This window comes from Grammomys surdaster, unplaced genomic scaffold (assembly GCF_004785775.1).
Source record: "Grammomys surdaster isolate TR1022 unplaced genomic scaffold, NIH_TR_1.0 127, whole genome shotgun sequence".
Taxonomy (NCBI): domain Eukaryota; kingdom Metazoa; phylum Chordata; class Mammalia; order Rodentia; family Muridae; genus Grammomys; species Grammomys surdaster.
In genome coordinates this window covers 6,716,823-6,729,395 of record NW_021604585.1, presented here as the reverse complement: position 1 = coordinate 6,729,395, position 12,573 = coordinate 6,716,823, and the positions used below count along the sequence as shown (strand labels likewise).

Genomic DNA, 12,573 nt, shown 5'->3' with positions numbered 1-12,573 from the left:
AGGATACACTGTCCTGTCTTCAGACACACCAGAAGAGGGCATCAGATCCATTGCAGATAGTGGTGAGCCACCACATGATTGCTGGGAATTGAACTCAGGACCTCTGGAAGAGCAATCAGTGCTCTTAAAAGTGGAGCCATCTCTCCACCCCCAATTTTTTTTTTCCTAGACCGACCTTGTTAAGAACAGAATTCTCAGGGATATTTCAAAAACAATTACTTTTCTCCTCTCCAGCTATAAGAATCTGGATTTTCTTCCAGGCTGATATTCACTAAAAGGAACTGGTTGAATCTCCAGAAGAAAAGGACCAGAAGTATAGGGTCCCCTCTGAAGTTTTGACTCTCCAACTTGTTCATGCCAGCCTTCCAGTAATTCTTATAATTTAGTTTTGTTGCAATGTTTCTTAAGCCAAAAATAAGAATTATGGTTCCTGAGAAGACTTTTACCCTCAGTTTCTACTACTGAGTTACAGTTCTCTGTATTTGTCTGTTTCCAATTTTGGAGGCAACGGTTTGCCTGTGACCTCCATTCTCTAACTTAAAAAAAACTATTTCTTTCTAAATGTTTGAGTTTTTGTTGTGGTAGTGGTGGTGGTGGCGGCTATCTGTTGTGGTGGTGATGGTTGTGGTGGGTTGAAGTTGTAGTGATGACAGTTGTCATTAGGACAAATTCTAAGCTATCGTCATGGAATTAGTCTTTACCAAAATTTACCCAAGAAACCCTAACTCTTTTGGTCTTATTAGTAGGAAATATAGATCAATTTTTTTGCCAAATGGTTTATTATCTTATAATATTTTCTTAAATTTTATTTGAGTTTTAATCCACTTAACAAACCAGTATATTGGATCACTTAAAGTGAACATAGTACCTCATTCAAAACCTGAAAAAAATGCTGTAAAATAAGCTTCCAGACTTAGCAAGAATGTCAGAAAGCCTAGACCCAAGTGCACCTATCAACAGTTACCTCATTTTAGGTGTATATGATGTTATTCTATTTCTACATCCATAATGCACTATGTGTAACAATATCTCTGAACTCATCAAACACTAGCAGATAATAAAACATTTTAAAATTAAGAATTATGGTAATAACTTAAACAATCACTGATTCCTTAAATTCAGCCAACAGATATACAATTAGATAGATCAGTTTTCCTAAGAAGATACTGAAAATCTGAGTAAGTTAGGTAAGAAAATATTTGGAGACAGTCATAAAAAGGATGGGTATCAGTGGTGATGCTGCCTGGAGCAACAGTCAACCCTGTCAACAAATAAGGGTGCTTTCTGGGTGAGAGCTCTTGATTCAAATTGAAAAAAATTATTAAGTTGCAAAGTTACTTCACTATTAACTGAAAAATGATACTTACCTTCCTTCCTACAGAATTATGATGTTGAAGAATACCACATGGTATTGCAGAGAAATGTATTACTGCTTGAATCTGGGTCTTGGAAATTATTAGCTGTTCAAATGAGATAAAAAATAACTGATTATCTAGAAACATGTTTCTGCTGTTAACATGAAGCATATTCATGTAAAAGTAGTCTATTAAGGGATGTCTTCTTTGAAAGCAAAGTCTACAGAAATAGTTAAAAACATTCAATTCCTAATCAATAAATATTACTAAATTGGAGGGAGGGATCAAATGTTTACAGATTTTTTTCACTTTTTTTCCCTAAAAGGAGTTCCCTAAAATGGTTTGTCCAAAAGGCCTCACAATTTACAGGTGGGAGGAAGACCTTGTAGCTTCAAGGACAAAGCATACTGCACTCCAGAATGTATTTAGAGCTCTTCATCTTAATATCAAACTGCAGCAATCAGCCAAGCTACACAAATTAAAATCACAGTAATTTTGACATATTATCTTCTATAAATATTTAAATATGGATGTTAGTGTGAACCTAAGGGTCTCCACATGCCAATCAAAATGTTTTGTTTAGAACTGTAAAACTGAACTCACTTTTTTACCCTTGTGTAGGATTCCCCTTGAATCAACTCCTTATGTTAATTCCCCCTCAATTAAAAAAAAATCATTCCATAGCCCAAATTAAAATTTTTAAGATAATGCTCATAAATACACATCAACAGTCAGAAGGAAAATATCCAGAGCCTTCGAAAATCTAGGTTTAGGCCGGGCGGTGGTGGCGCACGCCTTTAATCCCAGCACTTGGGAGGCAGAGGCAGGCGGATTTCTGAGTTCGAGAGTTCGAGGCTAGCCTGGTCTACAGAGTGAGTTCCAGGACAGCCAGGGCTACACAGAGAAACCCTGTCTCAAAAAACCAAACCAAAAAAAAAAAACGAAAATCTAGGTTTATAAAGGCATAAGGAAAGCTATAGAAAGGGCATAAGGAGCCTTGAAGGCCAGAGATGAAATAAAAGGAATGATTCATTCAGGTAATTAGTTTGGTATGCTTTGGTAATACTTTGTTAACAAAAAAAAAAAATCTAATAAGTAATCAAGAACTTCATAAATGTGCATTTTATTTAATTGTCTTTTTTCTTTGTGTACACGTGTGTATACATATATGTGCAGGTGCACTAATGAGAGGTCAGAGAGTAGAGTCATGTGTCTTCCTCAGTTACTTTCTATCTCATTTTCTGAAATGTCGTCTCTAACTGAACCTAGAACTCACCAACTTTGCTAGGCACCAAGCAAACAATTTATCAACTGAACCATCTCCCTAGTTCCTTAAAGTTGGATTTTTTTTTTAAGTGCATTTATTTGGGTCAAGACTTCATATTCTCAGGGTTAAAATACTTGCAACTGTTAAAACCTGGTTGCTAAAGCAGGAACGTTTTGCCAACAGGCAGCCAATTTTTAATCCTACCACAATTTACACAGGCTTTTGAACAACAGAAAAACAAACCAATGTGGATCTAATGATTAAATATCATATTTCTTTTTAAAAAAAAAAAAGAGCTGTGCTAGAGGTTTTTTTTTTTTAGAACAATAGGTGCTATCTCATACTCCCCAATCATGTCAACTAGATAAGTCAGTCATAATGACATATCATTGATGTTCCATTTATACAGTGGTGATCCCATAAGTCTATATTGCCTGGCAGAGCAGTAGTCACTTTAATATAGTCTGTTTTCATACAATAACAATATAATCCATTAATGCAGCCATGAGAACAATTCTTATTTCTAAGCAATGTATGGCTACAGTTAAAACACTGGTAATTCTTTTTCTTCTAGACTCTCAAGCACTATGAAGATTAGGAGCCTGTTGTTTAGGAAAGGGTCTGAGAAACAGAAAGCCTATGCCATCTTGTAAAACCAAAGATGAGGGAGATAGAATGTACGGGTTACTCAGCTATTTCTTAGCTCCAAGTCCATCCTTTAATAATCCTTTCTGTTGAAAAGAAAACTCTTACAACTACTTTCTCAGCTTTCTTTGGATAGTTTCCTACTATTGTCAATAAAAGCACTAAAGAGAGAACTGTTTTATTCAGTAGGCAAAACCCCAAAACAGGCTCTCACCCTAATAGCAGCACTTAGTGGAAGCCACGGGCAATCCCCCAAAAACAACAGCAGCTGCCAGACAGTAGCTCTCTAGAAGTTCTGAGTCTCACTTCTGTGTTCCCTATTCTAAGCTTTTTATTCGTTCACATCTACGGGAAGAGGGCTTCCTGCATTTATTATCTGTGTAACACTAGTATCCTTGCCCCCATCATAACCAACACACTTTGCTTTTTATGTCTCCTAACACCTGGGTAACCTATTCTCTATGTTAAACTTTCTTGCCTGAAGTAGCCAGTGTGGATTGTTTTACTGACAGAATAACTGATCCACCAAGCCTACATGGAATAAAGTCAACAAGATCTTGATTACTTTAGAAAACAGATTTCCAAAATAAAATAAAATAAATGAGAGTATATAAGAAAATACTGACTAGCTCTTCTCTAAAATATGTGCAGGATGAGAAATATATTCAAGTAGTACAGTTGAAAAAACACATAAAATAATATACTAAAACAAATGTCATAGTGGAAAACACATCAAAACTCAGAAACATAATAGCCAATAAAAAAAAGTCCTAAGCAAATGTTTTCTTCTTAAAAGAGTAAAAATCATAGAATTTTAGAAATGGAAGGTACTATATTCTTTTGCCCCAACCATTATCTACTTTTACTGAGACTGACTGGACAAAATCAAACTTGGGTTACTACACCTTAAGGAAGCTGCTGAAAAATTAGGAAGAATCCAAAGATTACATAAATGAGGAAAGGAGACAGAAATAGGGACCTGAAGGAAAGTTCATAGAATGAAACTTTTTAGAAGGGTAGTAAAAAGAAAACTTCAGACTAACATATTATCTTCCATTTAGCCTAAGAGTTCTGACTAGTTGCCTTTCAACCTGCGAAAGGAAATAGACTTAAGTAAGTAAAGACATAAAACTGAGCTTCCCAGCTCAGCTTACAGAGAGATTGAGAAGCCCATCACAAGCTCATAACTTTGTTACTTAAGGCATGGTCTCAGAACCAGCACATCCACACCAGTGAGAAGGCTTATTAACCACATGTTAACCCCAAGTAAGCACAAGCACATAAAAATCTAGACAACACTCCGGTCTAGAAACAGCTTAAGGGAAGAGAGGGAAAGGAGTAAAACCCTAATCTGAAAGTTACTTTTTGAAATTTTCTAAAAATTTTTAAACTGTTTTTATTTGTTAGAGTTTGCTGAGAATATTGTTAATAGGAAATTAATGGTAATAGCTAATTACTCAGTTATCTACCATGTATAGGGTTTGTCCTATCTTACAAATTGGTTCAACTCTCAACATATCTATGAAGTGGGTATTTTATAACTCTTGTTTTATCTACAAAGCAAGATAAACTCTTAAATAAATTCCTTGCCCTAAGTCACACACCTGAGTTAACAACTGAGATTTAATTTTAGATCGTCTCTTAAAAACCTACACTCATTGCCGGGCGGTGGTGGCGCACACCTTTAATCCCAGCACTTGGGAGGCAGAGGCAGGCAGATTTCTCAGTTCGAGGCCAGCCTGGTCTACAGAGTGAGTTCCAGGACAGCCCAGGCAATAAGAGAAATCCTGTCTGGAAAAAACAAACAAACAAAAAAATCTACACTCATACCCAAAATACTACTTCCCACATCATTCCAAATATCCAAGGTAAAAAAATGTATAACTTTTGGGACTAAAACTGCCGTTATTATAAAGGAAAAAATAAGGGTTTTTTTCCAGTTTAAAATAATTAAATAGTCCTAATAGTGACAGGATTATATCAGCACTGTTGTAAGTCTGGGCACATACTCAGCACAAGAATGAAAAGGAAGACAGTAAGGCAGAAGGTAACTCTGACATTTTAAATACATACACACACACACACACACACACACACACATATCAATATTGAACCTGAGACTATCTTAGAAAGAAAGTTCTTGTAATAGCCACCTTATTAGCTATATTTGGGGAGTAACTGAAATCTCATGCTAATAGATACATTCTCCCCAGTATCTCCTTTTTTTCCCAACAGCTTTATTGATGAATATTTTATATAGTACAATCTACATATTATAAAATGCACACCACTTTGAAATATCTATTTTTAATATATCTCCATAATTAAATATTTTTAAACTGAGTATCTTTTAAATGTACTCCTACAATTACTTCTACCACCACAATAATTATCACCATTGCCACCAATCCCTGAGAAAAGTAAAGTACATTAAGTTAAGATTTTTCTCAATAAAGGAGGAGTAACATGAGTGTGAGTTTTCTTCTCTATACTTGCATTGCTTCCAATTTCTAAAAATGTCCCTTTTCTTTTCATTTGTAATTATGAAAGGCAAAATCCAAATTCTGTAAGACCCAATGGTCTTTCTGAAAACACTGAGAATAGTGAAAGGAGAAGTAAAATGGAGGTTCTTGGTAAAAGCCCACTAAAGTCTTAACAATGTATGTGAAGTTCTGAGATATAAATAACATCATTGTACTAGCAAATAGGGTTGAATTTAAAATATGCAAAATTGTATCTTGTATGGAAGGCAGAGTATTACTAAGTTTAGCTTCATTCAGTCTGAGCATGCTCCTAAAGGAAGAGGCATGAACAATGACTTTTTCATTAACAACGACAAAGCTCTGCTGACCTAGTTTGAGAATGAACAGAACTATGGGTATTAAAAATAGAGTGGTTTAACCCATAAGAATAACTAAAGATGCTGAAGCTGGAAAGATCTGGGGACTAAAGATACCAATGCTAAGAATGAAATGTATTCTTCCAAACACGGAATTTTAAAGTTATGATTCAAAGCAATTTGAGTAAGAACTTACTTGAAAACCCTAAAATATGTAAGGTCTATGTGAGGTACCAGGCAGATGCAACTCGATATCCTAAAAAGCACAATAAGACTGCTCTGGAAACCACAAAGACAAAACTGAAAGGAAGAGTCAAAAATCACAGAAGCAAAGCATGCATTCCTCATCTGAGTCTTTCATTTACCAACACAACCAATAAAACAACCCAGGACAAGACACTTGAGAATTCCCATCCCTTCTTATTCATACTACTTATATAAATTAGCATTAATTTTGTTCCACTGGTTAGCACCATAAAATACCTCTGATCCCAGTGGTACTATTAGTATCTTTTCAATCTGCCTTTCTTTCCCACTTTGAGTTCAATTTGAGACTATACTTGAATAAATGACTTAAATATATTTATAAAACCATAAAAATATACTCTAAATAAATATTTGCTAAACATCTAGTAAATATTAACATTTCTAAGTGATATGTACTAAATACTAGTTGAATGAACAGTTATATTCCTTCCTTTCCTTAGATATTTATCATGTGAATGTAAAAGTTTAACATTTTATTTTTATTATTTTTACTTGTGTATGCAGGTATCCAGGTATCCAGGCTAGTCAGTAGTGTCAGATCATTCTGAACCACCTGCTATGGGTACTTGAAGTTGGGTCCTCTGCAAGAACAATACATGCTCTTGAAAGCTGAGTTATCCCTTTAGATGTCATAATATGTAAATGTTTAAGCAGAAAAAAAAAATGTCCCACCTCCATCATGAACAAAATGCAAGACTTAACACATTAAAGAATAATAACTACTTAAATACCCCTATAATACTTTTTGTTTGCAAGTTTGTTTGTAATTCTGGGAATTGAACCCAGGGCCTTGCACGTGGTAACTAAGTACATTAAGAAGGCGCTACACTCATAACCTAGAATCATTTTTAACCATCAAAAAGAGTATAAAGACACTTCTCAAATGTCACAGTGAATGGAATGACTGAACTTCAATACTGAAGAGTCTAGCAGGTGTGTCCAAACTTTTGACATTATAACACATTATAGTATTTTCATCTATAAAGTTCATGTCCCAGAACGCATTGGGCTTCATTTGGGACCATTTTTGGCTGCAAATAGCCTGCAGGCCACAGATTGCATACACCTGTATGACAATTTTAATGAGAATGGTCCCCATAAGCTCACAGATTTGACTGTTTGGTCACCAGGAAGTGGCACTATTTGAAAGGATTAGGAGCTGGGCTTTCAGGTTTCCAAAAGCCCAAGTCAAGCCAGTGGCTCTCCAGATGTAGAACATTCAACTACTTGTTCAGCGTCAAGTCTGCCTGTGTGCTGCCATGATTCCTGCCATGATGATAACAGACTAAGCCTCTGAAACAGCAAATAAGTCCCAATTAAATGTTTCTTTTATAAGAGTTGCTGTAGTCAGTGTCTCTTCATAGCAATAGACCACTGACTAAGACAACCTGGTAATAGACTCTATAACCAGAGAAACTAGTTCCTGAGGACAAACCCTAAACTACATTTTAACAAGATTCCAGAGTGACTGCCATGCAAATTAATCTTGAATATACTTTAAAAAACAAAAACAAACAAACAAAAAACTACACTTGAAAATGCTGTCCATTTCCAAATTAGTTTTATAGATTTGACCTGAATGCTTACTTCGGACTCTCTTGTTAGCCTCAAATTCTGATTAAGCTACATTCTTGGAGCTAAAATAGAAAAATTAACATCAAACAGTTATTATACATATATTACTAATAGTCATGGATTTTTACATACAATAAGAATTAAACTAAAAAAACAAAAACTTGCCCATAGTCACATGTATAGTCAAAAGTAAGTAGTGATGGGTCCCACCCCTAGGACTAGGAAGGAGGAGGAGAAAGACTCAGAGTTTCTCCAATAGCAACTACTTCCTAGAATTCTTAGCGATTCTTCTAACTAAATTAACACTTATACACCCATAGATGACAGAAAGCCTAACTATTTGGTAAATCTTGCCCTATGTCCTCCTTACTGAGTATAAAGTATGACCCTCTCCTGAACAAAGCAGACACAATTGGATTACGGTGCCTTTAAGCACTAAATGCCCCTCCCCGTACAGAGTAAAATTAAGCTATCAACCCAGAATTAAAAATTTTTATGAACTGTTTAAAAAGTTTTTTAGGAAACTTTCTATGAACTTAACAACTGCAATCAAGCGTTTCCCTTTTGATAGTATCTGAATACACTGTCTACTAAAGTAGCCAAATACAGCCATCAACCATATCATTTATGGCTAATCTGAACTGAATTATGTTGTAAACATAATATATATATATATAGATTTCAAAAATTTAGTATGGATTTCAAAATGTAAAATATCTCGCTGACACCATACTAGTTTTCATTTCTTTTACTGTGATCAAAATACAATTAAACTGTATGGTTTATACTAACTTACTATTGAACAGTGCCAACCACCAAGCCTTCACAGTCATGTAGCATCAAGAAATCTAGTGATTAAAATCAGACACAAACTCCATTTCTCCTGAAATGCAAAGTAAAATACAGGTTCCTTCTTTTGTATTACCTTCATCGAACCAGAAATCTTTTCTAACAACTGTCATATTTAGAGAAAGGGAAAGGAAAAAAAATTTCCAAAGGGGACTTCAGGTTATCTTAAAAGCCAATTCTGTGGCAATCTTAAAGAGTTTTGTCTGTAGAATCAAATAGCCAAGCATGAACCCCACTTCTTCTCACTGTGAAAACTGTTGAAGTACTTTTCCTGGTTTCTACAGACCATTGAATAGTAAATTAGCATTTTATTTATACAATGCTCACTATTAAAATATCACTTCTGCGCTCCTATAAGGTCATATAAACATTAGAAAAGTACCTAAGACTCTTCTAATCATCATCACCTCCTTTCTGCCTCACTTCCTGAATCAGCCACTCCGCTTTCTATTCCTGGCTGTTCTGTCAAGTCACCTCCTTAGTCAAGCCTGTAGCACAACCAGTAACATATGAAGAATACAGAATAAGAGGTAACAAAAGAGGTCATTTGAGGTTGCTACGACAAAGACCTCCAACCACCAGAAACAAAAATGGTCCACATCAGGTAATTCAAAAGCGTCCTCAAAACACGAACAGCCAATCCATGTCTGGATCCCTGTGACAATTGTCTTCAGGAGGTAAAGTATTTCTGAAGTCACTTCTAATCTTCTGTGCCCTAAGGTATCCAACTCAGACGGTAAATTCTGAAACCTGTCCCATTAGCAATATTCATAAGGCTGAAGACTGTACCTACTTTATGGCATATGATATGGTTATCAATTACTTTTTGTATACCTAAAAATTTAACAACCTCCCATTTATTAGCAACTGGAAAATATAAGTTCACACTTTGACCACATGGTAATCTCAAGTAAAAATCTAAACACATTCTCACTAGCTCAAAGTATAGAAAACATCTTTATCGACAGCTACAAATATTTACTTTGTCATTGTGGTAAGTTGAGTCTTACACTCTTAGAGAAGATTCAAACATTCAAGTAGAAGCTCTTTAACTTAAGCCAAAATATAGAAAGTCTAAACTTCTCATCATTTCTCATATTGTGCCATATGATGCAGACATATGCATTATATCTTATTTCTTTTCTCTTAAAAGGAAGAACAGCATCTTCCTGAATTCTAAAATCTATGCTGTATCTAACAAATCATATGCTCAAAATTTGTTGTGTTGGACTAAATTTATTATTTTAACAAGAAAAATGTATTTGTCTATTACTTCAGTTTTTAAAATGAATAATCATAAAATTAGATATAAGACATAATTTTATATTTTACTAAGCAGCTGAGGTTCAGAAGTCTAAATATATATGTATATATATTTCCCTCTTTTTTCCATTTTCATACATCTTAATAAAAAAAATCTATTAGTTCACGACTATCCTGGTCCATGGATGAAAAACAACTTTTTCGCAGTACCTCACCATACCACATCAAACACACACTCTGAGTGAACAGGAAGAGAAGGGACATAGTAAAAGATGGTCAAAAAAAAATTTTTGACAATGAGCTAAATCCAAGATCACATTGTTTTTCTTATCTTTTTAAAGTCTTAAAGTTTAATTTTTCTGATATCTAAGATGATAAAAGGAAAGTTTTTATTTAGAAATTCCTGTAAATCCCCTATTTAACACACCACTGAAGCCAATTCATTACCCTTCACTGTTTCTTCACACGAATTAGCAGAGTTTATCAAACCTTTAGAATTAGTTTAAGATATGGAGTTTCTGAGTCTAACAATTTAAATACATGTTCATCCTTTCCCAAGTGGTTCTTTTAATGCATGCATGTATACTTTGTTTATTTACTTGTACTTAAAGGTAGGAACTGAGTCCTAAGTAGGTTTGTGACCATATCACCTTGAACATACATGCATACAGGCATGTTACACATGGTCTAACAGAAAGTATATAACTGCTAACTTTAATAGCATTCTAGGCAGGTAATTCTGTGTAGTTCTGGGATAAGAACCAGGTTATATAATTATATCTTATGATCAACGGTCTGTATGATTTGCATCTGCAAACAGAGACTGTCATTGCGAGATGGAAACTAGTACCAAACACTGCTTTAGCCATGGTCCTCCATAACCCTTAACAGCCATTCCTACTTGACAGACTTAAAAACTGCCTTGGATGCCATCTCATTGATAGATCATAAAGCTGCAAGGAGGAGAGGGTGTCTAACAAGGGTACGTATGAGCATTCAATCATTATAATAGATTTCCCTCAAAAACTTAGACTTGCCAAATTTCTTTTTTAATGAGATTAAAGGCAATTTCTTATTAAAGTAAAAGTTTGAAGAAATGCTTTCAAAAATGTATGAGTTTCTACCTTTACTTCTAGTCAAAATATAGTACTATCAACATCTGCTTAAATTTAAGCTGAAACTATTAGTCCTGTGAGTAGCTATAGTAAGTGACTCTTGATCAAAGACACTTGCCTATGTAAAAGTCATGTGCATCTATAAAGCCAATGCAGACACAAGCTAACTAGAAGAACCTTAGCAAATATTTAGAGGCTGTCGCCACATCTGCACACAGCTAAGCATATGGTAATCCAGGTCTCCGGAACCCCAAGATCACCAAAACTTTTGCAAAAACATTTAGGTTATTTGGGGTAAGGGAAAGAGATGTGAAAGGGCAATAAAAAGCCTTTAAAACACCTATTTTGACTAAATCTGCAGCTGTTATTACAGCTGTTCTGAAACTTTTCTTGAAAACACCTGAGTACTTTTTCAAGCGATAACAGCAACTAGTGGTAGCCTTAAAGAACTAAAGAATAAAAGAGAACTTTCCAATTGTTAAAAGCCACTTTTACTATATAATTAATATTTTGGGGAGTTCCCATCGACTGAGTATAAATTGTTTTGTAAATGCAAGAAGCTTAGTCAGCTTCCTTGAGTTTCACTTTTTTTAAAAAAAAGATGCAGAAACTTACGTTTTCATTTTTCTTTATTATACCATACATTTTATACACCTACAAAACAAGTCTATGACCCAAATAACACATATATATATATATATATATATATATATATATATATATATATATAACACCAATAAACACACAGAATTCTTTTAAATCATCCCAAGTGCACTTTCTAATATATTTTAATTGCTCATAAAAACAGTATCATAAAACAAAAGAGACACTACATACATTTTAAAATGCATTTTGTATTATATTTTAAATGAAATCAATAGTTCAGTTCACTCCTAGCTATGCAAAAGACAAATTATTTTTTGGAGAAATCATACATCTATGCAATTTTTAAAATAAATGATCTTTTGACTTGTTTGTTTTTAAACATGGTCTCAGCATGTAGCTGAGACTGACTTCTAATTTGGAATCTTCCTACCTTCACCTCCCCAGTGCTGAGATCACAAGCATGCACACAGCACCACTCTCTGCTCTTCCAGTTAATCTTAAAAGCACCTATAATGGCATAAGACTTTTCAACTGTATGTTTCTATTTTATTCAACCAAAAGTAATAAAAACAGACATGGCTTCTTAGGAAGAAATACAAAATGTCAGAATGTGGTGGCACACACTGTTAATCTCAGGAGGCAGAAGCAGGTAGACTCTATAAGATTGAGTTCAACCTGGTCTGCAAAGCAAGTTCCAGGGCCCCCAAGGCTACACCGTGAGACTGTATCTCAAAACACCACAAAAGAAAGAAAGAAAGAAAGAAAGAAAGAAAGAAAGAAAGAAAGAAAGAA

The 12,573-nt window shown here is 34.6% G+C and overlaps 1 protein-coding gene across 3 annotated transcripts in view; it reads right to left on the bottom strand.

Moving 5' to 3' along the window:
* The window catches only part of Fut8 (fucosyltransferase 8), a 224,550-nt gene that overhangs the window by 142,369 nt on the left and 69,608 nt on the right, over positions 1–12,573 (bottom strand). For 2 of the 3 annotated variants that reach the window (XM_028789706.1, XM_028789697.1), the window contains exon 3: positions 1,368–1,460. The exons of the other annotated variant lie outside the window; for it this stretch is intronic. The gene's annotated coding sequence lies outside the window, so the exon portion shown is untranslated. The remainder of the gene's footprint in view (positions 1–1,367; positions 1,461–12,573) is intronic. 3 annotated transcript variants of the gene reach the window in all.